The sequence below is a fragment of the Ambystoma mexicanum genome, chromosome 9 (assembly GCF_040938575.1).
Source record: "Ambystoma mexicanum isolate Mex_15411 chromosome 9, UKY_AmexF1_1, whole genome shotgun sequence".
NCBI lineage: Eukaryota > Metazoa > Chordata > Amphibia > Caudata > Ambystomatidae > Ambystoma > Ambystoma mexicanum.
The window spans coordinates 942,511,409-942,538,777 of record NC_090931.1 but is presented as its reverse complement, the minus strand read 5'-3'; positions in this window follow the sequence as shown (position 1 = coordinate 942,538,777).

The following is a 27,369-nucleotide window of genomic DNA, read 5'->3' as shown; positions in this document are numbered from 1 at the left end:
AGGGATACATAACACTATCACTCCCTCCTCCAATTACATGCCACTGCTATGGGAGTCTATCAAAGATAAGGAATACGTCGGAGGACACAATCCCTTCGAAGAACAAGTTACTTCTTACCTGGTAACGTTCTTTCGACGGGATGTTCCTCCGATGTATTCCTTATCGCCCCTCCCATCCATCCCCTCAGTGATAACTTCCCTTGTGGTTGCAGCTTACGCTCCTTCAAGGTCACTAACCAATTCAGGCATGTCTTTTCCTATGCTACAAAACGGAACTGAGCAACGGACGCAGTGCGTGGCTATTAATGGGCATGGTGACGTCGGCGCTGATACGGTGGCCGTCGAGGGTCATCGACTCGGCGGACATCGACGCGCAGCACCTTCTACAGAAAATATTTCCGAGGCCAGCAAGCTGGAAGCATATTATCAAAGTTAAGGAATACGTCGGAGGAACATCCCGTCGAAAGAACGTTACCAGGTAAGAAGTAACTTGTTCTTCTCTAGGCATTGCTAGAGTATTGAAATTTTATTTACAGAGTAAAAAGGAGTTCCGCTCCTCAACCCGACTGTTCATTGCCTTCTCTGGCCATACCAAAGGTCAACATATCTCTAAACAAAGTCTGGCACGCTGGGTATCGGCTTGCATCACCCACTGCCATCAGATGAAAGGCGACCCTCTAATTAGACCGCCATCTGCACAGTCCACCAGAGGAAGGACGGCATCAACAGCATTTCACTCAGTGGTAGCCTTGAAGGACATATGCAGAGCCGCCACTTGGAGCACTCGGCACACCTTCGCAAAACCCTACTGCCTGGCTGAAGGCACCAACAAGGAATCTGCAGTTGGACAGGCAGTGCTCCAACATCTCTTTGCATATGGTAGGACCAGCCTCCTTTCCCACCTTTCCTGAAGTATGTAACCGTTGTGTTGCTGCATGGTAAAGGTTTGAACAGAAATATGTTTTTCTGTATTTATGCATATATGTAATGATGGTGGCATGTTTTAACTGCTTGGTATTCTATTCAAGCATCTGAATCTATGAAAGATCCAATGCTGGAGAAGTCTTAGTTACTTACCTGTAACTTTATTTCGAGTGGATTGTGTCCTCCAACGTATTCCTCATCTTAGATGTATTCCATCCAGCTTTGCTGCTCTTTGGAAATTTTTCCAGCAGAGGGCGCCGTGCATCGATGTCATCGAGTCGATGGTCCCTCGAAGGCCTCCGTCAAGGGTGATGTCATCGGGTGTATATGTAGCACGCGCGGCGCCCTTTGGCCTCAGTTCCTTTTTCCCACAGTATACGTTGCTTCGGGCATTCGGCGCACCTCGAGTTCTGTGAGAATATATAATAATGAAATATGTCCTTGTCATCAATGCCGACCACGACCCCGAAATCGGGATTCAAAAAGTGCAAAACGTGCGGGTCAAAAATGTCGATCACGGACCCGCATCGAGAGTGTTTGTGGTGCCTTGGAGAAGGCCACGACATGGAGGCCTGTAAGAAGTGTCAGGCGATGACGGGGAAGGCCTTGCGAGAAAGGAGAGGAAAGGTACATCGCTCGTCGTCTTCGTCAAAAAGATCAAAGAAATGACGCCACAGGTCTCCCTCCACCTCGTCGTCAGACGAGTCTCCAAAAAAGATGAAATGCCCCACGAAACATTCGTCTACCGAAGAGTGGGAAGCATTCAGGGTCAAAATGATGGAGGTGTTTGAAAAAGCGAAGCCTCGGTCCGCGCATTCTTCGGAAGCCGGCCGGGAGCGTCATCGCTCTGACACTCGCGCGCCCTCGAGCCCAGGTGATTGAAAAAGGAAGGATAGGGAAGCTTCCAGGAAGCCGAGTGAAAAACGCTCGAGTCGAGTCGACCGCTCAAGGTCATCGACGCCGTCCGAGAGCCATCATACCTCGAAGGGAAAATCTTCGAAGGTCGCCTCGACGCCCTCGAAGCAGACCCTGTCGACGACCACGATGTCGTCGACACCGTTATCGAAGCCGAAACCCTCAGTGCCAAAGGCTCCAGCCAAGCCAGGGAAGCCAGAAAAAGGGAAGGATAAGGTTACAAAACTTGTATCGTCCTCAGAGCCAGGTACAACACCTCTTCCTCCTCCTCTCCCAGAGAAGGTTTTCAAGCCTTTACCCAGAAAAGGAGTTTTTCAAATCCCTGACCTCAATTTTTGAGGAACAGGAGAGATTTGATGAGGAGAATGTACCTTTTGGGCTGGAATATGGCACCCCAAATGTCCCAGAATGCTTGATTTCAGAAGAAAGCAGAATGAGGGACTTGGTGGAATCATTACACAATGATAGTGGCATTGACACATCTCCTGAAAACGACTTTGGCAAACCAGAACCAAGAGAGCATGCCAGTCCATCATACCATCAATTAATGACAAAGGTAGTAGATTATTAGGATGGGCTAAACCATCAGCCCAATTCATCCAGGATGATTTAACAGATATATTGGACCACGGTCCCACCGAAGACCCAGTACTACCCTTTCATGTAGCCCTGCAAAATAGGGTAGCCAAGAATTGGGAACCTCCGGATTCTATTCCTCCGGTAAATAAATCCCTCACCTCAAAATACCGGCTGGCCAGTAGTGACCCCGGCTATCTGTCCAAACACCCAACTCCCAAGAGTCTGGTCATACAGGCAGCCACAGCTTCTAACAAACTTGCATACCCGTCTATCCCACCAGACAGGGACGATAAGCATGTGGATGGTTGGGCAAGGAAAGGTATTTTCAGCAGGGAGCATGGCATTAAAATCTGCCAACTCCACATGTGCCTTGGCAAAATTTTCGTACACTCTTTGGGAGTGCATTGCAATGGTGGCGGAGCACATACCAGAAGGGGAAGAAAGGGAAGGGTTCCTAGCCATCGTTAGAGATGGAAAGGAAGCCATGCAGGAATCCCTTCAATCTGGATTGGACACTGCAGATAGTGTAAGCAGGTCCATGGGCACTAGCACAGTAATGCACAGATTTGCGTGGTTACGGAAGTCGTGTTTTGCACTGGACATACAGAACCGCCTTCTGAACATGCCTTTTGACGGGTCTCACCTTTTTGGCAACAAGGCTGACGAGAGCCTTGAGAGGTTGCAGACCTCAAAAGCAGCTGCCAAATCTTTAGGAGCTGCTGTTAGGCAACCTCAGCCTTTTTGTGCGCAAGGACAGTCATGGAGGGGACGATCCTATCGTTACTACACCTCATATGGAAAGGCGAGAGGAATGGCCAGTCAAAGGGGCCAGAAAAAGGCCACTCGTGGTGGACAAGGAAAACGTGCTAAACCAGCTCCAGCTGCAGCCTCTCTGCCATCAGCAGCTGCAACATCCGCCACACAACCGCTTTGAGGACTTGCATCACAAAACACCTGTAGGGGGCAGGCTGTCACAGCATCTGCAAGAATGGCAAGCCATTACTTCAGATGTTTGGGCTCTAGAAATAATAGCCCAAGGTTACTGCCTTCCTTTTCTAACGTAACCTCAAAGCAATTCACCAGGGAGACACCCGTTGAAGTCTTCAAACCCGCTCCTACAGCAGGAAGTTTTAACCCTGCTGGAGAAAGGTGCTATAGAACCAGTACCTGCAGCGGAGAGGAACAAGGGATGGTACTCCCCGTATTTTTTGATCCCCAAAAAGGATGGAGGACTGAGACCCATCTTGGACTTAAGAAACTTGAACAAGTTCCTCAGAAAGGACAAGTTCAAGATGGTTACCCTTTCTCAGATCCTTCAGGCCCTTCAACTTCAGGACTGGTTGGTGTCATTGGACCTCCAGGATGCTTATTTTCATGCGCTGATTCATCTCAAACACAGAAAATACCTGAGGTTCGTAGTTGGCGACTCACATTATCAGTTTCGAGTCCTGCCTTTCGTGTTGACCTCCGCCCGAGGGTCTACACCAAGTTAATGGTAGTGGTGGCAGCGCACCTCAGGAGAGGGGGGATTCATGTCTACCCCTACCTGGACGATTGGTTGATCAGAGCGCGTTCTGTCGACCAAGCACTGGATCATCTGAAAGTCACCTGCTACTTCCTCCACAAACTGGGCTTCTCCCTCAATTTCAAGAAGTCACAGATGACACCTTCCCAACAGCTTCAGTACATAGGAGCTGTATTAGACACATCCTTGGGAAAGAGCTCGCCTCCCAAGTCGAGGGCTCAAGACATTCTTCAGATGGTTTCCAAATTCCAAAATGCCCAAAATCTCCAGGCTTACGACTTTTTAAGGTTGCTCGGCCTGATGGCATCCTGCATCTTTCTAGCCGGGGAAGAGAATATGACGGCAGATGCTCTGAGCAGGCAGAGCACGGTATCCCACGAATGGGAACTGGCTCAGGAAGTCATTCAAGAGATCTTTGCCCTTTGGGGAACCCCTCAAGTAGACCTGTTTGCAACCGGAATCAACCAAAAATGCGAAACGTATTGCTCAAGGGAATTTCCCGCGAGAGGAGCCCTAGGGTACGCGTTCATGGTGGAGTGGAATTTCCCACTATTGTACGTGTTCCCTCCGATTCCCGTCATTCCTCAGGTCATCAGGAGGCTGAGAAGGTTTCGGAGCCACATGATCCTAATTGCCCCGGATTGGGCCAGGAGAACGTGGTACCCAGACCTTCTGGACATGTCCATCTGTCCTCCAGTACGTCTTCCTCAGAGAGAGAACCTTCTCTCTCAAATGGAGGGTCAGGTTCTCCATCCAGAGGTCAAAACGCTCAACCTTCATGCTTGGTATCTGAAAGGCTGAGATACAGGGATTGGAACCTTCCAGATGACGTTTTGGAGGTGTTGCTTTTGGCAAGAAGGCCAGCAACAAAGTCTCTATACCGTTGCCGTTGGAAAAAGTTTTGCAACTTGTGCAGAGAAAAGAATGTCGATCCTTTCCTATGTTCTATTCCGGAAGTATTATCTTTCCTTCTGACCCGAACACATAGAGGTCTGAATATCGGAACAATAAAAGGTTACCTTGCGGCGCTTTCCATTTTCAAGCGCTCATCGGAAGAATGCTCCTACTTCAAAATTCCTTTGATAATACAATTCTTAAAAGGACTCACTAATGTGTTTCCTCCTCACCCATTTCAAGTACCGATCTGGGATCTAAATTTAGTCCTAAAATTCTTAATGTGTGCTCCTTTTGAGCCTATGTACACGTGTCCATTAAGATTACTAACGTGGAAAACAGCCTTCTTGGTTGCTCTAACATCAGCAAGAAGAGCGAGCGAATTGCAGGCACTGTCTTCTGGGCCACCCTATACTGTGTTCCATAAGGACAGAGTTGTGTTGAGGCTAAAACCTTCATTTTTACCGAAAGTAATATCTGATTTTCATTTAAGTCAGAAAATTGTCTTACCCGCATTCTATCCTCCACCCCATCCTTCGAAGGAGGAGGAAAGATTACACAGGTTGGATCCGAAAAGAGCTTTAAGCTTTTACATCTCTAGACTTTCCAGACTTAGAGTGGACAACCAGCTGTTTATAGGTCATACAGGAAGGAAACTGGGTCAATCGGTGACAAAACAGACAATTTCACGCTGGATTGTGCTTTGCATTCAGAATGCTACAGACTAGCTCAAAAAGACCCTCCGGAAGGGTTAAGGGCTCATTCCACCAGAGGCATCGCCTCCTCCACGGCCCTTCAAAGAGGTGTTCCAATAAGATCCATTTGCGAAGCAGCAACTTGGTCTTCGCTACACACCTTCTCAAAGTTCTATAACCTGGATGCTTCCCAGTCTAGGGAGCTAACTTTTGGAAAAGCAGTACTATACTCAGCCATCTAAGAGTATCGAAAAATCTACCCCCTCCTCCAGAGGAATTGTCCATACTGCTTTGGGAGTCTATCTAAGATGAGGAATACGTTGGAGGACACAATCCACTCGAAGAACAAGTTACTTACCAACTGGTAACGTTGCCATCCGTGTAATGAGGCCCAAAGTGTATCCTTCCAGTGTGGAATGCCAATTAAAACTGGAAGGAAGGTTGATTTTCAGGAATGGAGAGGAGTTCCCACCACCAGTTTGTTGTCCTACAGCAATTACTGTAACGTCAGGTATTTGATTATTCTGGAAATGAAACTCAATATGATCAGATTTTTGTTCAACCATGTGGCATGTGCCATTTAAACTAACATGGTTGACACCCTGTTTTCACTTTATTGGCTGGTTAGTCTGAGTCCAGAGGACCTTGTTCACACAGTCTATTAGGGGAGACAACCTGCGGAGGATGTCATTCCCTAGTAGACATGGTGTTCCCTCTGGAGTCACGACTATGACCAGGTGTTTCACCTTATGTCGCCCAATTTTTATTTCCAAATCTGCAGTCCCCTCAACAGGAATTACATTCCCATCAAAATTCTGGAGTTGTCCAGGAAGAGGGGTGAGAGGGATCTGGTGTCTCCCCCCCCCTTCCTGAATTCAGCTCAAAGGCCCTTTTTGACAGAAGAGTAGCTTAGGATCCAGTATCCACCAGTGCAGAAAATGCACATTGCCCTTGCACTCGCACTGGGGCATAAAATCTCCCATCTTTCTCCGCAAGCGGACAGAGGTAATGGGGATTTTGGGCAAGCTGGGTGGTCAATTTTCTTATTTTGGACTCCGACACAGTGGAGTTTTGGACAATTTTCTGTGCCGGAGTCTGGGAAACTGTAATAAAAATGTGGCATCCTGAAATAGATAGGATTTCGGAATCCCCTTTTTCTGCTAGCTTTGTGCTGCCCCCTTTTACCTGGAGGCAGTCACTAGGACCAGTTTGTGGGGAGGATCCCTGCTTTACTATTTTTTACTGAGAATGGCAATGGGTTTTTTACCTGATTTTTATTTTCTGCAGGTTTTTGGACCTCATATATCCGGGTAGCCTGCTCTATTACCCAGTCCAGGGATCTTTAATCACAAAAATACCTCACCAGCTGGGTCATGATGTTTTTAGGGAGCGCAGGAAAGTAGGTAGTTATAAGCTCTCTACTATCTGTGCACACCCTCCTGGTGGTTTGTGCAAAGGCACGTTTTAGCTCCTGCACAAATTCGTGCAGACCTCATCTTCTCCGCATTGCAAATTGTAGGCCGCTTTGCGAGCCTCTTGGGGGTTTCTGTGGGCAGAAAAGTGCTTCAAGATGGCCACCTTGTAGGTGCACCATCTTGAATTGTTTTGGTCTTCCAGTCCAACAAAGAAGCTGGAGTACTCCGGAAAGAACGTCCATTTGGCATAATCTATGCAGTTCTGGCTATCTTTAAGGTGGAAATTGTCCATCATTTGTTCATAGAGTTCCAAATGCTCCCAGACAGAATATTTTGCGTTTTTATGGTACAGTGTTATGAAATTACTAATAGCCTTGTTCTGCCTAATGGGGGTCTTTCACCAATGCTCTCTTTTGTTTATTTGCCTTCTTTTGCCACGTCACCTGAGTCCACTCGCCCTCTGACTCAGAGGCACTCCTGTACGAGATACGCTCATGATCTTCTAGGCGCTCCCTGATTCTGTGAGCTTGGGAGGGGCTTGCAGAATGGTGGAGCCTAGTTTCTTCTCCCCTGTGGCGCACAGGAGAGTAGTATTCTGACTCCTCCCTGCTTCCAGGGTTGGCAGAGGATCCCCCCACTGCCCTGATTGGGTGGAGGTCTTCAGAATGCTCTTTTGTGGCCTCATCTCATGCTGTTTTTCTGCAAATCGAACCAACTGGTCTCTTTGGAGGTAGTATTTCTGCAGATCTAATTCCCTGACTTTCTCCTCATAGAAGGCTTCCTTGTCAGAGACATCAGCCATAATATTTTTGTATCTATACAGGGACCCCTGTCCATCAATTTCTGGGGGGCGCTGACCTGTCAGCTCCATTATGCTAGGCCTATTTAATTCTGACGACCTCATGGTTTCTGGCTCATGTGAACCAGTAGACATGAAGTCAGCAGTGTACAAAGTATTAAATGGGTTTGAGTCCCTTAGTACGGAGGTCATCATACTATGATCAGGGGTTGCCCTGTCCCCCTTTACTTGTTTGGGGTCCCTCCAGTTTGGATTAAATCTAGCACACTCTTTCTCCAACCTCGCTCGTTTCTCCTTCTCAGCCCCTACCTCTTGATAATAGGCAAAGGTCTGAGCCTTTTGCTCGGCTATCAGGGCTTTACTGGCTTCTATGACCCGCTCTTGAGCTGCCACCTGCTGGTGGAGCCCATCTTTCCCCTCACAGAGGGCCTCATTATCTTCTTCTGCTGCCTGTATAGTTTGGGAATACTGAGACAATTTTTGTTGCAGGAAATTCACCTCCTGAGTTTGTGCATTTTTAGTTTGGGTGTTCTCTTCCAGAGCACCTTCTACCTGTCTGGTGTGCTCCAATAACTTTCCGTATTCTAGTTTGAGTTCACATAGTTTCTGAAAGCCCAACTCTCTTTCCTGTAAATCTGTTTTTCGGTTGCTTACTTCCTGACATAGGCATTTTTCTCCTGATTTAGGGTACCCCTCTGTTCAACCAGGTCATCCCTTTGTTGCTTGATAGCATTTCATTTCTGGCGTTCTTGATCAAAGTCTGCTTGCGAGTGGAGTTCTTTAATAATTATTTTGCTATTCTCCTCTTCCAAATTTTTTGACCTGATCTTGCAGCATGGTTATTTGTCCTGGGCAGGCCCTGTTATATGTTAATTGTTGATTCAGCTTCTGTTTTCCTGACACTCCACTTTTAATGCATCTAATTGGGCTTCTTGGTCAGATTTATTCTGTTGTTGTAGAGCCAAGTCCTCTTTTAGCTGTTTAATGTAATTTCCAGATTCTACCTCAGAATCTTGGCTCTTTTTCAATTTTTCTTCTACTAATTTTAGCTCAGTCTGGATTTGAGTTAAGAGTTCAGATTGATTTTGCAAGAGTTCTATTTTCTTCATGCTTTGTCCGCATCACTCCCATATGGAGATACACGTAGGGCATGATTCTGACAATTTTAATCTGCTCCTCTTTAATTTTCGGAGTCATGTACAACTCGCTCAAAGCTTGATATAATAGGCCACCGTCCTGCCACATGTCCATGTCCATGGCAGTGACCTGTTGCATCATTTCTTTGAGCCAGACTTTCTCATCTTGCTCTGCCATTCCCCTCTGACAAATAACTTGTGCAGAATGTGCTCCCTAGCCATGTTGATCTCTACTGTGGCCATTTTTGGAAACTGTTCTTTCTTTATTACTTTATTTCAATAAGGATAATCTGTATTCTGTTGTTTTTTGTCTATTTTGGGGTTGATTTAGCTTTACTTTTATACACGGGCCTTGTACTTAGGGTCTTGTTTGGGAGGCGCTTTCTACGGCGTAATACAGTGTTACAACCACAAAAAGTATCACTACCTTGAGGGTTAGCCTGCTGTGTTAAGATGTCATGGGTGAAAACACAATCCCAAATCCCGAACGAGCCCTCAAGTTGCAAAGGATTCCAATCAGGCGTCACACACCGGACCAGGACTCTTGCGCTTAGCCTATGATGTAGCGCTCAATTAGAATACTCTTTCTTTATTTTCTACGAATTTGGATTGAGCTGGCACCCAACCCGTCTCACACCCCCTTTTACAAATACCCCTGGTCACAATGGACCATGAACCAGGTCAAATGAGATCACACAATTTTAATATTGAGCAGCAATCACCAATGGGGTGATAATTACAGAATAAATGATGAAATATACTTAGTTTAACCTTCGGTTATAACATATCCAAAGCACAGATGAATGAGAGCAATTTTACAGTTCGAGGAGATAGCACCTGAGTTAAGATTTCCCCCTGCGATGCTCCCTCAAACCCCATTAATCGAATTTTGAGTGGATAGTAAGGAGCAGCGATGAGTCATGGATACTAGGCAGCAAACAGAATTAAAATCCGACCTTCCCTCACAAAATAAGATTTTAAAACTCTTTGCAATTGCATAAAATTACATTCAGAATTGGTAAATAATTCATGTAAATGTGCGGTTGAATAAATGAGGTAAAAATGATTTATCACAGTATCAGGGATGTAATATCACTAGCAACTACAAGGCAAGGTATCAACAAAGGGCATGCAGTTCAGAAAGCAACTTGAAAGTAAGAACACAGTGCAGCAAAAATCACACGTTGAAAAGTTGCATTTTCCACCTTTTGCCATTTTAAATATCAAAACGGTAAAAAAGAAAATGGGTGAAATAGACAGAATCGGAATGTGGTATTTAGGCTGGGTTATAGATGCACATCACAGGGATAATATAGAAGTGAAAGAGTGGCTCTAGCTGAATGCCTGGATGAGATTTTCAAGGTGGAAGGAGATTCGGTTTTGGGAAAATAAGCGCAGTTATTAGAGAAAGTCGGTTTGGAAAGACAGGAGAAGTTTTACTTAAACTAGATTATCAAGACTACATTGTTAAAGAAAGACACGGTACGCTCCAAGGTTAATTTGCAATATTAACCTTTTCACCCCGCGTTCTGCTCTATGTGGGAATTACTTACATTATTCAAAATATGACTAAGGATCTATGCAAGACTGAGATGAGCAGAAGAATGGCGCGTTAACGCTTAGAGATGAAGGACAGCATGCACAGAGAATTCAGACAGTTTTAAACAAGTTAACAGGGTATGGTTAGGATTACTTAGAGAGTGGAACAACGACAAATGATCAAGATGAGGTAGGCTATTTGTTGCTATGGGATGGGGAAATACTCACAATCAGCACTTGAGTTTGGAATTTGGGGCAGCCAACCAGGTTTCTGGACTCAAAGGCTCTGGTCACAGCACGGCAGGCTCTCCCAACAGAAAGCAGCTGGGCCTGTCTGGTCACTGGATAGAAAGTGTAGAGCTGGTATTCAGGTAGTGGGGCAAAAAGCGGGTCTGGTCACAGGATACTCCCAAAGTGGGGTTTGTGGATCAATGGTCAATGGTCCTGCCTGCATAAGGTGAGCTATGCTCTGGCCTGGCCGTAGAGTCTGGAATCTTGCAAAGTGAATGTGGAATATCTGGATACGCAGGCGCTGGAAAATTCTGAAGAGTGTCCTGTCTCTGTGAGCTTCCCCCCTTTATAAAAGTCGAGTGACATCACAGGATTTATTGTTGGGCAGAACTAAGCTAGACCTACCCCTGAGAACTGGATAGGTCAGCCTATGTTGGTCGCCTCCTCCAGTTTATGGGGTTGTGTTTTATGAAGTACAAAGCCATCCCACAGTCCTTTTTGCACAAAATCAATTATGACATAAATCGCTCCTTTTTACAATTGTGGCACCTTTGCAAATTACATAGGCAGATTACATATTTCACACAGCACATGGCAGTCCAATTCCCAGGTCTGTACGACATTGTTTCGCCCTTCTAATAATTTATCACAATTTTTAGTGGGAACTTATTCACCCAAAATTCCACAATTTTAGATATGTGTACATATTATCATAGAGCATATTTTCCTTAATTTTCAGCGTTCCACCATATGTACTTTTCCCATGATTCATATTTTCCTGGCGTTTGTGTCCCATACATGCTATGGACAGCCACAATATCTTGTTTTAAAGCCACACAAATTACACTTAAACTGTAAAACATTTACATTACTGCGTTGTCCGGTTGTAGAAATAATCAGCCTACAAGTTTATTCATTAAAATAGTCTTTTGCACCATATGGCTTGGCCTTTGTCACCAAATGTCAGTTTAGCCCAGGGTTACCAGAACGTTTGTCTTTGGAGCTCTTTAGTTTGTGTGGATGGGAGGTGTCACTTCCAAAAGTAACACATAGGTGTCACTGAATCTATTGTCTCCTCCTTGGTCCATTCATAGCTTCCAGATGCTGGTGCCCTTGGGGGGATGCAATTTCCTTTGAAGCCAGAGCAGAAAAAACCTGTTTGGCTGGTTCCCTAGTACAGCAAATTAATTTTATTTATTCATTAATTTATTTAGTTTTCCTGAGCCCAAAAGGCAAGGCGGTGGGAATGAAACATTATATTAGATTTTAACCAAACCCCCTTACATTTCTAGTCAAGGACAGGGTCTTTCTCAGCATTACACTTTTACAACAGATATTTTTCTTGTTTAAAAAAGCCCATTTTGACACGTGGTGAATTCTGCTGGGATGTCGCTTTCAGATTCGGTTTTCTCTTCCATCTGGATTCCAAACATTGTTTGCAGCCCTAATCAGTTTCTCTTGCACAGCAATCGGCTCAAGGCATAGGTCCACTAAAATGGACATATGCATAGAGAGATAGGGTTTCTTTTGAAGAGTTTACCTTGACATTTTGTCAAGCGTTTTTCCGTACAGCTGAGAGTACAGTTTCTGTTGATCTCCAGATCTTGCCTGACACAGCCTGCCATTCAGTGAGAAATGCTTTCTTTTGCTAAAGCACAACTGGAATATGGCTGGGCATAGTTGGGCATTACTGGGTCAGAACTGTATATTGTTTAACAGGTGAAAAAGAGCATCAGGGCGCCATCATTTTCAATGATCTGCATTGTGGTAAACTAGTGCCCTCCACTCACTTCCTGTCTGCATACTCGTGTCGTCCGCCTCCCCTCCTACTCCATGGTGCTCTCTATCTCGCCTATCTACTCTAACTGCTTCTCCATTGACTATCCTGCTCTCCTCACTAAATCCGGTAGGAAAAAGTTTAAAAAGGACATCCTGGTCTCCAACCCAGGCCTCCCTATCGCTGACACCTACACGAGCGCCTGCTCCAAGGAAACTCTCACTGACATTCTCTTCTTCGCGCCTTCACCTGACCTATGGACCCTTCACATGGTCGCTGTGCTCTCTCCTTTCTCCACCTCTCCCATTAATGGTGGCACCCGTTGGGATGTCCTCTTGGCCCCTTTCCACTCCTCTAAAGCCATCATTAATGTCTATGCTAACGAGACCGTCTTGGTCCAAGGCCCTCAGGCCAACCTTCACCTCTTTGATAGACGCTTCCCATGCCTCATCAACTTCCTCTCCGCTCCCGCTGTCCCCCCTCCTCTGTCCTCGGCTACCTTGCCTCTCCCCTCCCTCCCTGCCCCTTCTCTTGCTCCCTCTTCAACTCCTTCTCTAACACCTCTGCAGGGCGTACCTCTGATCTGTACCCCTCCCCGGAAGTTTTTCAAGGGTGGCAACCTTCTCCACATTGTCACTCTAAACTCTCGCTCTGCCATCAAGCACTCCTCTGATATCTGTCGCCTTCTTGAGGAACTGGACCTCGACGTCCTCGGTCTCACTGAGACTTGGTTCACTGCCAGCTCTGCCACCAGCTTCGACACACTCCTACCTGACGGCTACAAGATCCTCTCCGTGCCCAGGCCCAACCGTTCAGGGGGTGGTGTTGCCCTTATCTTCCCTGAGTGGATTCCTGCCACTGTCACTCCTACGCAGACCTACTCCTCTTTTGAATGTCTTGTCTGCCGACTTTCTCTCTCTCCTAGCCATTCCCTTACCGTGGCTACTATCTATCGGCCACCTGGTCAAATTTCCTCCTTCCTCTCTGAGTGGGCTGACCTCTCCTCCTCACTCCTGTCCTCAACCACCCAACTCCTCTTTCTCGGTGACTTCAACATCCACCTCGATGCCTCCTGTCCCCCCACTGGTCTCTTCCGCGAACTCTGCAACTCTCTCTCACTCTCTATTCTCCCGTCTGGGCCTACTCACTCTGCAGGGCACACTCTTGATGCTCTGATCTCTTCTGACCTTCCCCTCTCCCTCCCTCTCTCCACTCCTCTCTCCTGGAGCGATCACTTTCTCCTATCCTCCCACCTCTCCCTCCCTACCCCACAGGCAAAGCCACCCTCTTCACTGCCACCCACCTTCTCGGTCATCCGACCCATGAAGCGCGTGTCAGTTGAGGCTTTCGCTGCTACCTTCTCGCCCCCTTCTCCCCCCTCGGCTGACTCCCACCCTGACACAGCCCTCTCCATGCTCTATTCCTCTATATCTGATACTCTCGATATCCTTGCTCCCGTCATGAGAATCCGCCTGAAGCCCAAAGCCAAATGTAACTCCTGGTATGACTCGGATCTCGTCACCCTAAAACGCAAGTGCAGGGTGGCAGAGAGGAAATGGCGTGCTTCATGTTCATCCTCTGACAAACTGGCCTGCCGCCTGCTCCAAAGGCAATACCGGCTCTCCGTTCTCACCAAGAAGAGAGCACTTATCCAAGCCCGCATCTCTGAGGCATCTAACAACTCGGCCGAACTCTTTAAAATCTGCAAGGAGCTGGCCAACCCTGCTGCAGTCTCTACCTCTCCTGTCCCCTCCCAGGCCCTCTGCACTGCACTGGCCTCGCACTTCATCTCAAAAACTCAGGACATCCTGTCCTCGCTCTCCTCCTCTCTCCTCCCTCCCTCTCTTCCCGGCTCTTCCTCTTGCTCTCTTGCAGCCGCCCCTCCGCCCTCCTTCTCTGCTTTTCCACCTTTTTCTGCTGATGAGGTTTCCAGACAAGTCCGATCCATGAAAGCCTCGTCTAAACAGGTTCACCCCTGTTCCTCCAAAACCATCAAGGACCACATCGACTCCCTGGCTCCTGCCCTGGCTGACTTTTGCAACCACTCATTCACCTCTGGAGTCTTCCCATCCCCCCTCAAGCACTCCCTTGTGCACCCCCTCCTCAAGAAACCCTCTTCCGACCCCTCCTGCCCGGCCAACTATCGCCCAATCTCCATTACTCCCTTCCTGGGCAAGCTCCTGGAGAAACTGGCCATCTCCCAGCTTAACCTCCATGCTGAATATGTTGGTAATCTTCATGACCATCAATCCGGCTTCAGAGCGGCCAGAAGCACGGAAACTGCTCTCCTGAACATCCGTGAGGACCTGCTCCTGAACCTCGATTCCAACACTCCATGTGTTCTCATTCTGCTCGATCTCTCCTCTGCCTTTGACACTGTCAACCATGCCATCCTGCTCAACCGTCTCCGTGATAACCTGGGTATCACTGGTCAGGCTCTGGCATGGCTGACCTCTTTCCTTTCCGGTCGACCCTCCCAGGTCCAAATGGGCTCCTTCCTCTCTGACATCTTTTTCTCCACCTGTGGTGTCCCCCAGGGATCCAACCTCTCTCCCTGGCTTTTCAACCAGTATCTGGCACTCCTTGCCCACCGCATCGCCGCTCTCTGCCCCCACTTCCAGTGCTATGCGGACGATACCCAGCTCATTTTCAGGCTACCCTCGGCCTCCTCCTCTCCTTCCCTCATCTCCGACTGTCTGTCTGCTATCCAGGAATGGTGTGCCGCCAATGACCTCTGCCTTAACGCCAGTAAGACTGAGATTCTACTCATCGGCACACCCACTCCCTCCTTCCCTGCAGCTCTCTGGCCGGCCTCCCTTGGCCCCCTTCCTGCCCCTACCTGCAAGGCTAAAAACCTCGGGGTCATCTTCGACTCCACACTCTCCTTCTCTCCTCATATATCTGACGTCTCTAAGAAGTCACACTACCAGCTGCACCTCCTCAGAGGTATTCTTCCCTTCCTCTCCTTCCCCCAGAAGCTCACTGTCTCCCGAGCCCTGGTTCTCTCAAGGCTGGACTACTGTAACAGCCTCTATCTTAATCTGCCTGCCTCCACTCTCCGCCCTCTGCAACTTATCCAGAACAGAACTGCGAGACTTGTCCTTGGCCTCAAGCCCAGGGACCGTATCTCTCCAGGACTGAAATCTCTTCACTGGCTCCCAGTGGCTGCGAGGATTAAGTTCAAAACCCTCTGCATTGTCCACAAGGCCTTCTGGGGCTTGGGGCCTAAATACCTTCAACTCTCTCTTCCTAAATATCTTCCTTCACGAGCCCTTCGCTCATCCGTCTCCAACTCCCTCATGGTCAGCCGCTTCTCTAAGCAACGAGCTGGGGGTAGATCTCTCTCCGCAGCAGGGTCCTCCCTCTGGAACAGCCTTCCTGCCTCCCTGAAACTCGAGGAGAACCATCTCCGGTTCCGGAAGCACCTCAAAACCTTCCTCTTCGCTTCTGCCTTCTCTCTCCCTCTCCCCTGCTAAACCTGCTTAACTCCCCACTGAATTCTGCACTAAACCTGCATCTGGGCCACTCTCAGTGACCTCGGTCCAGGGCCCAGCCACTCTCCACTTGCACTGCCTCCCTGGCTCCCCCTGCACTGTGGGACTGTCACTGTATCCCTACAGCCCCCTTCCCAGCACTTGCTCTGCACTTACCTCGCACTTGCCACCAGCTGGCCCTTTTATTTATTATTTATTATTTTATTACGCTACTTACCTTGTACTGCACTTCCCCCCCACCTCCTCCCCCTGCACTTTCTCCTTTTCCCCTTACCTCTGCACTTGCGCGATCTGAATGACACCTGGCCTAGTAGGATCGTTTGTCTGTCTTCCCCTTGTTTCCCTCCCTCCCTGCCTCGTCGCGCCTTGAAACACTTGTGTATAGGCGCGTTACAAATACCATATCATATCATATCATATCAATGTAAAATATTTCCTTTTTCAAAGGGAAATTTTGAGCTAGCAGCAACGCCACGCTGCTTTGCAATTCTCTTCTTTGGTGCACATAAGAAAACACACTGGCAGCCTTTCTCGGTGTGCTCTCTGTTCCATCTTGCCCAATAGGTGCTTGGAAAGACAGTGCAGCCATCATTTTGTAGCTGCAAAACGCAGTTTTGATGTGAGGCAATGGTGCTCAAAGGAGCCAGCAGAGCCATTCTGCTGGTAACTGCTGAAGTGCAGCTTGGTGATGGAGGGGAATTCTGCTGAGTGGGTAAATGTACCCCACAGTGATTCTACTGCGACTCCCTCTCCGTCTGGGCACTCCAGCATTGTCGTCTTCGGTGGGAGGAGGTCTTTCGGCATGTTTCTCCATCTCATTTTAAGTTCCTTACTTTTTAGGCCCCCCTGGCCTGGGGATTCCTTCCTGGGGTCTTCCTTGTCCGGGAAGGGCTTGAGCAGCTCTGCTACCAGGGGTTCCCCTGAGGTGCCTCGCAGGGCTAACAGGCGGACCAGAGTTTTCTCTGAGGGTTCCCACGCGGGACCTGCCAAAACCGGACCACGCTCCGAGGTTCACCTGTCAGGTGCTAAACTTCAGCCCAGTTCATCTGTGGCTTTGGATACCGCGGTTTAGTCCACGGTCTCTGTTTCTGGAGCTTTCCACACAAGCACCAGGGTACGCCCGGAAGTCTCCTTTTCTGGAGCTTTCTGTACTGACCTTTTCTGGAGCTTTCTGTACCGAGCCATGGCTTGAGGCCCCTCTCGAGGGAGCTACACAAACCGGGCAGAAACCTGAGGTTCCTCTTTTTGAGGCTAAGGTCTGTACCGACAAAACCGAGGGACCTACTCTGAAGGTCTTGTCTGTGAGGTAGATTCCTCTGCATTCCCGCTCTCAGGGATGCAGGGATACTGGTTCTGTCGAGGGGGCAAAGAGGGTGGTCATAAACCGTAATTCCTCTATTTCCGGCTCTGCCGAAGTTCCTCCTCTGGAGGCTAATTTTGGGGCCACCTCCAAGATGTCCAGTAAACATCTGAGACAGCTTTGCTGAGGATCCTTGTATCAAGGCAAAGGTGTTGCTTAAGTCCCTTGACCAGCCTGAGGAGTCGTTTTCCTCAACTACACATGTGACGCAGTTCTCTTCAAGCATCGACAAAAGGGCGGCCCAACCCTCATGGTCCAAGGTGACCATTTTGGATTCTTCCGTTACACCTACGCTCTCAAGGTCGGGTGCAGGGAACCTTCTTTTTGGGGCTGAGCAGCCTTTCCCACATCAAGTGGACTGTAAAAATCTGATCCGCCCTTCTTTAGACTGGCATGCTTGGATGCCACTGCCTCATACTGTCTCGCTTCCTCCTGCTTCTGCTGCACTAGTCTATGTGGACGCGGTTCGTGGCGGACCTTCCTGGCAATCAACCTCATTGCATTCGTGGGGGTTTGCCCCATATGAGAGGACACTGCCCGCCCCAGTGCCTAAACCTTCATCAGAGGATGAATTTTTGGGGAAATTTCAGAGGCTCATGCACTCTGACCCCATGAAGGAGTATTTAAAGGGTCTTTTCAAGGAAATCTACCCAGAGCCTCCTGTTCCGCCTTCCACCTCGGCGGTTCCGACAGCTCCTGCGGTGGTGCCTCCTCTTCCTCTTGGCCCGACTCCAGCTCTTCCTCCCCTAACTCCACTGTCTCCCATAGAGAAGACACCAGCAGAGCGGGATAGCACTTCAAAACCTGAGACGGTCCCGCTGTCTGCTTTCAATTCACCGGATGACCCTCAAGCAGAATAGGATAGCGATGAGCAGCCCTGCTCTGTCAGAGCATTTCATGAACCGAGTCCTGGATACAATGGCCCTCCTTGTCATTCCAGTACCCGAGGCCCCCCCTCCTGTGCTTTCGGGAGCGTTCACCCTGACACCACAAGAGTGCACCGGACTGTTCCTACAGAAGGACGTTTTGGCTGAGGCCCGTAAGGTCTGAGGTAAGCCCCACACCGGGATACACATCAATAAAAGAATTGATGCATGTTACAGGCTCCACACCTCTGAGGAGATAGCCTTGGCGTCTTGTCCGCTCCCTTCCTGGACGGTGGTAGCTGCGGCCATGCTTCAATTTAAGCCGGCCTCTGAGACCTCGGCAGCTGCAGCTCAGAATCTGTCCAAGGAAGACAACATTCTGGACTCTTTGGGCAAGGAAGACTTTGCCAACTCATCACTTCAACTTCGTCGAGCAAATACCGAGCTCATCTGGCAGCAGCTAATCTGAGGCTGTGGAAGGAGTTGGCTGATTTCCAGGAGTGTATTCCTGCGGATAGGGTAGATGACTTTAAAGCCGGTTTGTCGGATGCCAGGGTGTTGGGACAAGATCTGCTGGAAGCAGCGGCGCACCATGTAGATACCTCAGCTCGAGGCCTTATGATGGGAATTGACACCTCCCACCAGGCATGGCTCCATGCGATTAAGTTTTCGAAGGAGGTGCAAGACAAGGTTCTGGACCTTCCCTTCGACAGCAAGGAATTGTTTCATTCTTCTATGGACGAGGAACTTTCAAAGACCAAGGCGAGCACCCAAACCGCCAAATCTTTGTCAGTCCTGGCTAAGGTCCCAGCTAAGGCCCCTTATACACAGAGGTCAGGGTCCCAGTCTCAATCCTTCTCTGGCATTAGGGGGTTTCAGGACCGCCGGGCGCACAGAACTGAAGCTCTCGTTGGCAGCACCCATCAAAAAAAACAATGTGGCTGGTTTTTCTCTCGCCCATCAGCCTCCTTTCCTGGCACAGGTAGTCTCCCTGCCGACAGATCTTCTAAATGATATTTTTTGTCGGTCTCACGAGACTCCAGTGGGAGGATGAATCTCGTCTCATCTGGAGGCATGGCAGACCATCACCGAAGACCGGTGGGTTTTGTCCATCGCTCGAGCAAGCTTTGGTTGCCCCTCCCCCCTACTCCACTTTTCAACCCTCCCTTCCAGCAGATCGGGACGCCCTCCCTCAGAGCCGAGGTTCAGGAACTTCTAGACCTCAGGGCGGTGGAACCTGTTCCCCTTCGGGAGCAAGGGGAGGGCTTCTACTCTCGTCTGTTCACAGTGCCCAAATCGAACCAGACTGGCCTGCACACTATCCTTGATCTTTCCCAGTTCAATCTTTCTCTTCCCCAAGAGAAATTCAAGATGATCACACCCTGCCAAATAAAGTCCTCTCTTCGGAAAGGCGACTGGCTCAGTGTAGTGGACCTTCACGATGCGTACATGTACATCCTGGTATGGAGGCCGCATCGAAAATATCTGCGGTTCCTACTGGGAGGGGAGCATTTCCAGTTCCATGTACTCCCGTTTGGTCTCAGCTCGGCGCCACTTGTCTTTACAAAGATGATGTCGGTCATCGCAGCTTTCCTTCGCTAGAGGGTGTTCATGTATATCCATATTTGGACAACTGGCTCCTGCCCAGCCCTTGTCCACTGATGGCTTTGAGCAATCTCCAGTCTCCTCCAGCTCCTGTTCCATCTTGGGCTGTCGGTTTACTGGCAGAAATCTTCCATGATGGTCTCCCAAGACCTGATTTTCCTGGGTTTCCGTTGGAACACGGTCGACTCCAGGGTGTACTTGACAGGGGACAGGATTGCAGACTATTCGCCACGTGTCAGCTCTTCATCTAGTCAGAGCACAAGACGGCTTGGTGGTTCCAGAGACTTCTGGGCCTCATGGCTTCGTGCGTACTTGCTCTTCCTCTTCCGCATCTCAAAATGAGGCGTACTCAGCTGACTTTTCGGAGCTTTTGGTGTCAGGCTTTGGGCTCGGATTCCAAGATGATCCCAGTTCCATCCTCCATGATGACGGATCTTCTATGGTGGTCTTCAACCAACAATCTTACAGTGGGGGCCTCCTTTCAGGAGCCCTGCCCACAAGTGACGATTACCACAGATTCCTCCCTTCTGGAGTGGGGCGCGATGCTGGATCATCTGCAGGTTTCGATCTTTGGACGCTGCGGGACGGGCAGTTTCATATAAATTATTTGGAACTCCTGGCTGTATTTCTGGTGCTGAAAGCTTTTCAACCGTCCATCACGAACAGGGTCAATTCAATGTGTCTGCAGACTCACTCAGCTGACAAACAGTGGCTAGCTACGAGTGGGAACTGAACACGCAGGTCCTCTCAACCATCCTTCGCCAATGGGGCACTCCAGAAGTGGACCTCTTTGCAACTTCTACGAACAGGAAACATCCTCTGTATGCATCCAAGAACGGTTGTAACGCTTACCTGGGACTCCGCTGGAGCGTAATGCATTCTCAGCTAGAGGATCTGATATCAGGGCGCTTATTCTGTGAAAACAACAATAATAACAATAGAACTACTGTCATTTCTATTGGCGGGAAAAAACTGTATTGCAGTGTGCCTTTGATAAATCCCTCCCTCCTCACCTGTGCTTATGTTTTGTGGAGCTCTCCTTCTTGTATTCTACAGGGACGTGTTGGTTTGAACATTTTAACTTGAGAGGCTGCAGTGTTCAAAAGAGTCTTGTCAGAAAAATGTCCTTGCCTCTTTTTAGAGTTATCTTGGGTGGTTTCTTTGGTGAAAAAATATATATAGTTGTTCAGATTCTGAGCAGTCCCTATGTTGGAGAGATCTCTCTTTCTAAATATTCCCCTTTTATTTTGCAGGTTATTGGTTCTCAGAAACGGTTAGATACTGCGGTATGGCTGCAACTGTACTCAGTTTGAGGAATTGTTAAATAAACATGAGTTCTTCCTAACTTAGTAATTGCAGCCTTCAGAGACGAGCGTGGTACTAACTAAACGAAGAATATCTTGCTGGGGCTTCAGGTAATCAACATATGTAAAACTTCTTCTTTCTTATTCACAAAGTTCATTCATTAACGAAAATATCTTTTGTTTTGCAGGTTTTCGGAAAACTGTAGATGAAGTAACTTCAGGCGATGCAGAGACTGCTGAGGAAAACTTCTGAATGAAGGCACTGCGACCGCGAACGAAGACTGCTGTGAGGAAGGTGCTGTGGCTGCGACAGAACTTCTGCCAGAAGATGCAGAGACTATAAAATAAATAGCTCACTGAAGAAACACTTCGGAAATACTTCGGTTCAGAAAGTCTTTTCAGTAAACTATGGAATTCTGTTGATTTTCTGTGGAAAACTAATATCTCTTAACTTCTTTTTTCCTTTGACAGGTTCTGTCAGTAGATTGCTGTTAGCGTTACCCGCTGTCAGTGGAGAAGACGCAAAGAGAGCGCTCCAGCAGAGGCGGGGCTTAAGTAGCTCCCTCTGCAATAGGTGTAGTATGTGCTGTGAGTTTACAATGGACTTGGCGGCAGCCATGTTGAGTGTAGGGAAAACCAATGTAAGCGCTATGTGAGCCTTTGGGTGCAATGCTATGAAAGAGACAAAGGCCTTTTGTGCCAGGCTTGAAGCCACTGTTGACCCACTGACTGATATGAAGTTACTTGCCTCCCTGGTATTTCTGAATGGGAACGGTGCTCCTTTGCTGGGATCATGACAACGGTTTCGGGGCCTCCTCCCTAGGGGATGCTCTCGAAATTCTGAGGCACAACATGAAGGCCTATGCTTTCCTGCCTCTATCTCTGATTCATCGGTCACTTTGCAAGCTCAGGAATTCATCGAATTGCACTCTCCTGTTCATAGCTCCTTGGTGGCCAGCCAGATTCTGGTTCTCGGAACTTCAGCATCTGTCGATTTGTCCTCCTATCTGACTGCCGTTGATTCCCAACCTGCTTCACCAGCAGGCACCCCCCCACAATCATTCAGCTTGGCCGCCTTGTGCCTGAAGGACAATATGCGCATTATCCAAGCAACCAGGAAACCCTCTATGAGGTCTCAGTATAGGAGCAAGTGGCTCCGTTTTTTCCACTGGTGATTAGCTAAGCAGCTGGACCCCAGACATGCTACGATTGACAGTGTCTTTTCGTTCAAATCTCATCTGGCAGCTTTGGGCATTCGTGTCTTGTCTTGTAGGACTTACTTGTTGGCTATTGCCGCCTACCTGTCCACTGACAGCTGTTCCTTTTCATTGACGAACCCTGTCAAAAGGTCTATTACATCTTTTTCCACCGGTTCGTAATCCTCATCCAAAATTGGATTTGAATGTGGCCCTCACTGCCTTATGCCATAAACCATTTGAACCTATGGCTGCGGTTGATCTCAAATACCTTTAATGGAAGGTCGCATTTTTGATTGCAGTGACTTCAGCAAGGCCAGTAAGCAAGCTTCAAGCTTTGTCTGTGGAACATCCGTTCCTCACCTTCCTTAAGGATAAGGTTGTGCTCCGCACTCATCCTTCTTTCCTGCCCAAAGTAGTGACTGATTTTCATTTGAGTCAATCTATCTCATTGCCTGTCTTTATCCCGAATCCGGCCTCAGATGCCGAGAGAGTTTTACACAGTTTAGATGTCAGACAAGCCCTAAAGTTTTATCTCGACAGAGCGACTGGACTCAGGGGCTCTCACAACTCTTTGTTACATTCAGAGACCAGAAAGGGAAACCTGCTTCAAAGGCTACTATCTCCCGATGGATTGCCTCCTGTATTTCAGAAGCGTATACCTTTCAGGGCCTTCAACCTCCGAAGGGTATTCATGCCCATCTTGTGCGTGGCAAAGCGGCTGCTGTTGCCTTCCAAAAGTATGTTCCCTAGGAAACCATTGTCAAGGCGGCTACGTGGGCTTCCCCATTAGCTTTTTGTAAGCCTTTCTGCTTGGACCTGAGCTCCAGGGCCGATGCCCAAATCGGCCAAACTGTTCTTAAAAACCTTTTTCAGTAAGTAGTTTCCATCCACCTGTATTACCTGTGGGAAGTGCTTGGGAATCTCCCACAAGTATGGAGGAAAGGGGATGGGATGTAGGAGTATAACAAAATTACTCACTGTAGTGACTACCTTACTCCTAGTCCATAGTACCCTTTCCTCCATACGCCCGCCCGCCGGCCACTCTAATAAGAATCCTCTATTATTACTTAAATGCTTGCAGACCTGTCGATAGAAAAGGACTGAAGGTCGATGTGTGAGGCGGAGCTCCGGAGGGTGGGGTTACAGCCGTGTGCAGTGCCCCGCGTAAGAAGAGAAGGACAAACATTTTCATTTTTTATGCTTTTTGACAAAAGTGCTCCGGTCCCGTCCCAAAGGACGGAATGTCCCACAAGTATGGAGAAAAGGGGGCTATGGACTTACGAGTAAGGTGGTCACTACGGTGAGTAACTTAGTCAATCTGGCGCACGTGACTTCCACGCACCGCCACCGAATAGCTCACTCTGTTCATTTTTAATTTCCAAAACTAATCCAAAGGTTACAGTACCTCAGGCTGCGATTGGCAATGGCCATTGTGTGGGGGAGCTTCCCAGTAGAGCCGCCGTTACATCCGAGCCTAGGATATGTACTCGCCCCCAGCACATCGAAGAAATCTGCCTCCACACTATACAAAATCTCCCTATCAATCAGAGTGGCACAGACCCCGAATGTTAAAGGAGAGTGGGAACATGATCTGGGAATCCCCCTTCCAGACGCACACTGGTCGCGATTATGTGGTTTGACAAAAAGCATATCATGTAACTCCAGATACTGGCTGATACACTATAAGATACTCAACAGGGTTCATTTCACCCCAGCCCAACTTAAAAGCATGTATAACACAGTGACAGGGAGATGTCCTAGATGTGGGAGTGAAGAAGCGGGCATATTCCATATGATGTGGTCATGTATAAGGCTTGCTGGTTACTGGGCTGATGTCTGTGAGGCACTAGGCGAGATGTCGGACCAGCCTATACAATGGGACCCAGGATCATGTGTGCTGGGCATTGTGAGCAAGATTAACCCAATCCAACGTACATTTCTGAATCTGAGTTTATTATTAGCAAAACCAGTGATATTGATGCTGTGGAAATGCAAGGAACCCCCTGTATTGAGGGACTTGGAGAGATACATGACCTGGATGAACGATAACGAAGAAGTATACTCTGGTCTACTGTCAATGACATGCCGCCGAAGGACATTTGGGGTGGGTTCAGGCAATACTTAGCAGATAAAAGGCAGAGGGAAGAAGAAGAAGACAAAATGTGAAAAGTAACTGTGTAGTGATCCAAAGACGAACACAATGAACATGTGTAATGATGAGCAATACAATTGAAAGCAATGTAATGTGCCTATCTGTGCAAATTAAATTAAAGTTTTTTTTTTTTAAAGCCAAGGTTATCATTCGTTTTTAATAAAGTTTGCTCAACAAATGTACAGGCCTGCATGGGTGGGGTAATGCTGTTCTGAAATGATTTGGATTCCCCCACCTCCCTTGTTATGACCTTCACCTCAATGGTGGAAGCTATGCTTAATAAAGTGGCCCTGTTTAGGCCCAAACTTGGCAGAGGGAATGCAGGCCACCACAAATGAGTCACACAAGAAATGAGCCTCTTAAAAAAAGATAAAAGAAAGGCTGAGGTCAGGTGGCGGAAAGATGCCTCTGACATAAATAAGAGCATTTGGAAGGTCTGTGACAAAGTCTACCAGGCAGCTATCCTTGAAACTAAAAAGAATGTCTTTAATAAACAGATAGACGAGACAAAAAACAGCAATAAAAAACTGTTTGAGATACTCAACGTTCTGGAGAAACCAAAAGCACAACAAACACCTGTCGCTCCCTCCAACCTATACTGTGCTAGGGTCCAGCTTGCCTTTGAGGCCAAGATCTCCAACGCACGTGACAAGATCACGACCGCTATGTTTAAACAGAAATTGGATTCCACCCAGATTAGTAAACTTATGGCGGGGGAGCAGCAGCATTTTGACTTCCAGACTATTCTAATCCCTGACATGATTATACTTCTATCTAAGATGCATCCGTCATCTTGCCCAGAAAATGTCACTCCCCCTAGACTTATCCTTGACAATAAGGAGATTTTTGCTCCTTTTCTTGTCCGATTAGTTAACTCCTCCTTCCATCACAGGTTAGTGCTAGAAGCAATCAAAGTGGTTACAGTTACCCCATCCTGAAGAAGGCAGGTCTAGATCCTATGGATGCTAGTAACTTGAGACCCATTGCCAACTGTAATTTCTTGTTGACAGTCTTAGACAAGCCGACTACAATACAACTTCAAGCTTTTGTGGAGGCGTCTGACATCTTACACTTTAAGCAGTTAGGCTTTAGACCCCTACATAGTACCAAATCAGCCCTACTAGACCTTCAAACCCACATGTCAGGTATTATTGATAGGGGACATTGTGGTATCCTGATACTTTTAGACATATCGGCGACCTTTGACTTGCTAGATCATCAATGCCCGATCCACACCCTTAAGGGTGTGGTGTTATGTAATCAGAACTCAATTGACTGCGTACAATCCTTTTTGTCCCATAAAATGGCCAGAGTTTGCTGGGAAGAAACTTCTTCCTCTCAAGCTTCTATCACCTGTTGTGTTCCGCAAGGAGCATGTATGTTTCTAATGTTGTTCAATCTATACATCAGGCTCCTGTGTAGCATTCTGGAAGACCTGGGAGTCTTCTTTACAAACTACGCCGACAACACCCAATTGGTGTTGGAACTATCCGGGGACTATAATGTTGACTCTAACAAAATCCAAAACATCTACTCTACCATCGAATCTTGACTGAACGTCAATCAGAGACTGGTCAGAGGGTCTTCTCTGCCTCTGGTTTGATTGGTTAGTGGGAGGTGTATTTTTAGGACCCCCCATTTCTAGGTCCAAAATGGGGGTAACCTTCACCTGCGCCACCTTGGCAGCAGCGGGGGTGTTGGTTTGTTTGGGGTTTTTGTGAGGATTCTTATTTTCCAGCGGCTTTCGGACCTCATAGATCCAGGTAGCTTGCTCTATTACCCAGTCCAGAGTCCTTTCTTCATGTAAGTCCCTAACCAATTGCGTCATAATATATGTAGGAAGTGCATGGAAATAGGTAGTGATGAACTCCCTACTGTTTGTGTGTACCCGCCTAGTGGTTTGTGCAAATGCCCGCTTCAATTCCTGAACAAATTCTCTTGGGGTCTGACCCTCTCCGCAATGCAGGTTGTAGGCCATCTTTTGAGCATCCTAGGGGTTCCTGTGCGTGGAGAAGTGCTTCAAGATGGCCGCCTTGTAGGTAGACCACCTTGAATGGTTTTGATCCTCCAGCCCAGCGAACAAGCTAGAGTATTCTGGGGAGAACGTCCATTTGGCAAACTCTATAGAAATCAGATCATTTTTAATGTCAAAAGATGTCATCATCTGGTCATATAGCTCCAGATGCTTCCAGACTGAATATTTGGTGTTTTTATGGTATAGGGTTATGACACTTCTAATGGCTTTTATCTGTCTAATGAGGTATTTCGCCAGAGTTCTCTTTTGATTGGCAGCCTTCTTTTTCCGCTGCACCTGAGTCCATTCGCCCTCAGACTCAGAGCTGCTGCTATTTGAGGTCCCCTCCCTTTCCTTTAGGCACTCTCTGATTCTTTGAGCCTGGGAGTCTCTCCCAGAATGATGGGTCCTAGTCTCTTCTCCCCTGTGGTATTTTCGGCTCTCTGGGTCATTTCCTTTGGACTCCCTCTTTCGCACAGGGGAGTAGTCATCAAACTCCTCCCTACTTCCGGGGTTGGTGGAGAACTCCCCCCACCTCCCTGATTGGGTGGAGGTTTTCAGAATACATTTTGGGGCCTCAACTCAGACTCTTTTTCCTCTGCAAAGCGAACCAAGTGGTTCCTTTGTAGCTGATGTTTCTGCAAGTCGAGCTCCCTGATTTTCTCTTCATAGGAGTCTTCCTGGTCATATACATCAGCCATAATATTTCTGAACCTGAACGGAGATGCACGTCCATCAATCTCTGATGGATGCTGGCCTGTTGGTTCAATCATACCGGGCCTACTTGAGTCTGGCTGCCTTGCGGGTCCTAATTTTTGGGAATTTGTAGACAAGAAGTTAGCAGCGCCTTGTGCATACAGGATGGTAAGTTGACTTGATGCCCTTGGCACAGAGGGCATCACACTGTGATCAGGGTCTGCCCTACCACTCTCTAACTGTTTGGGGT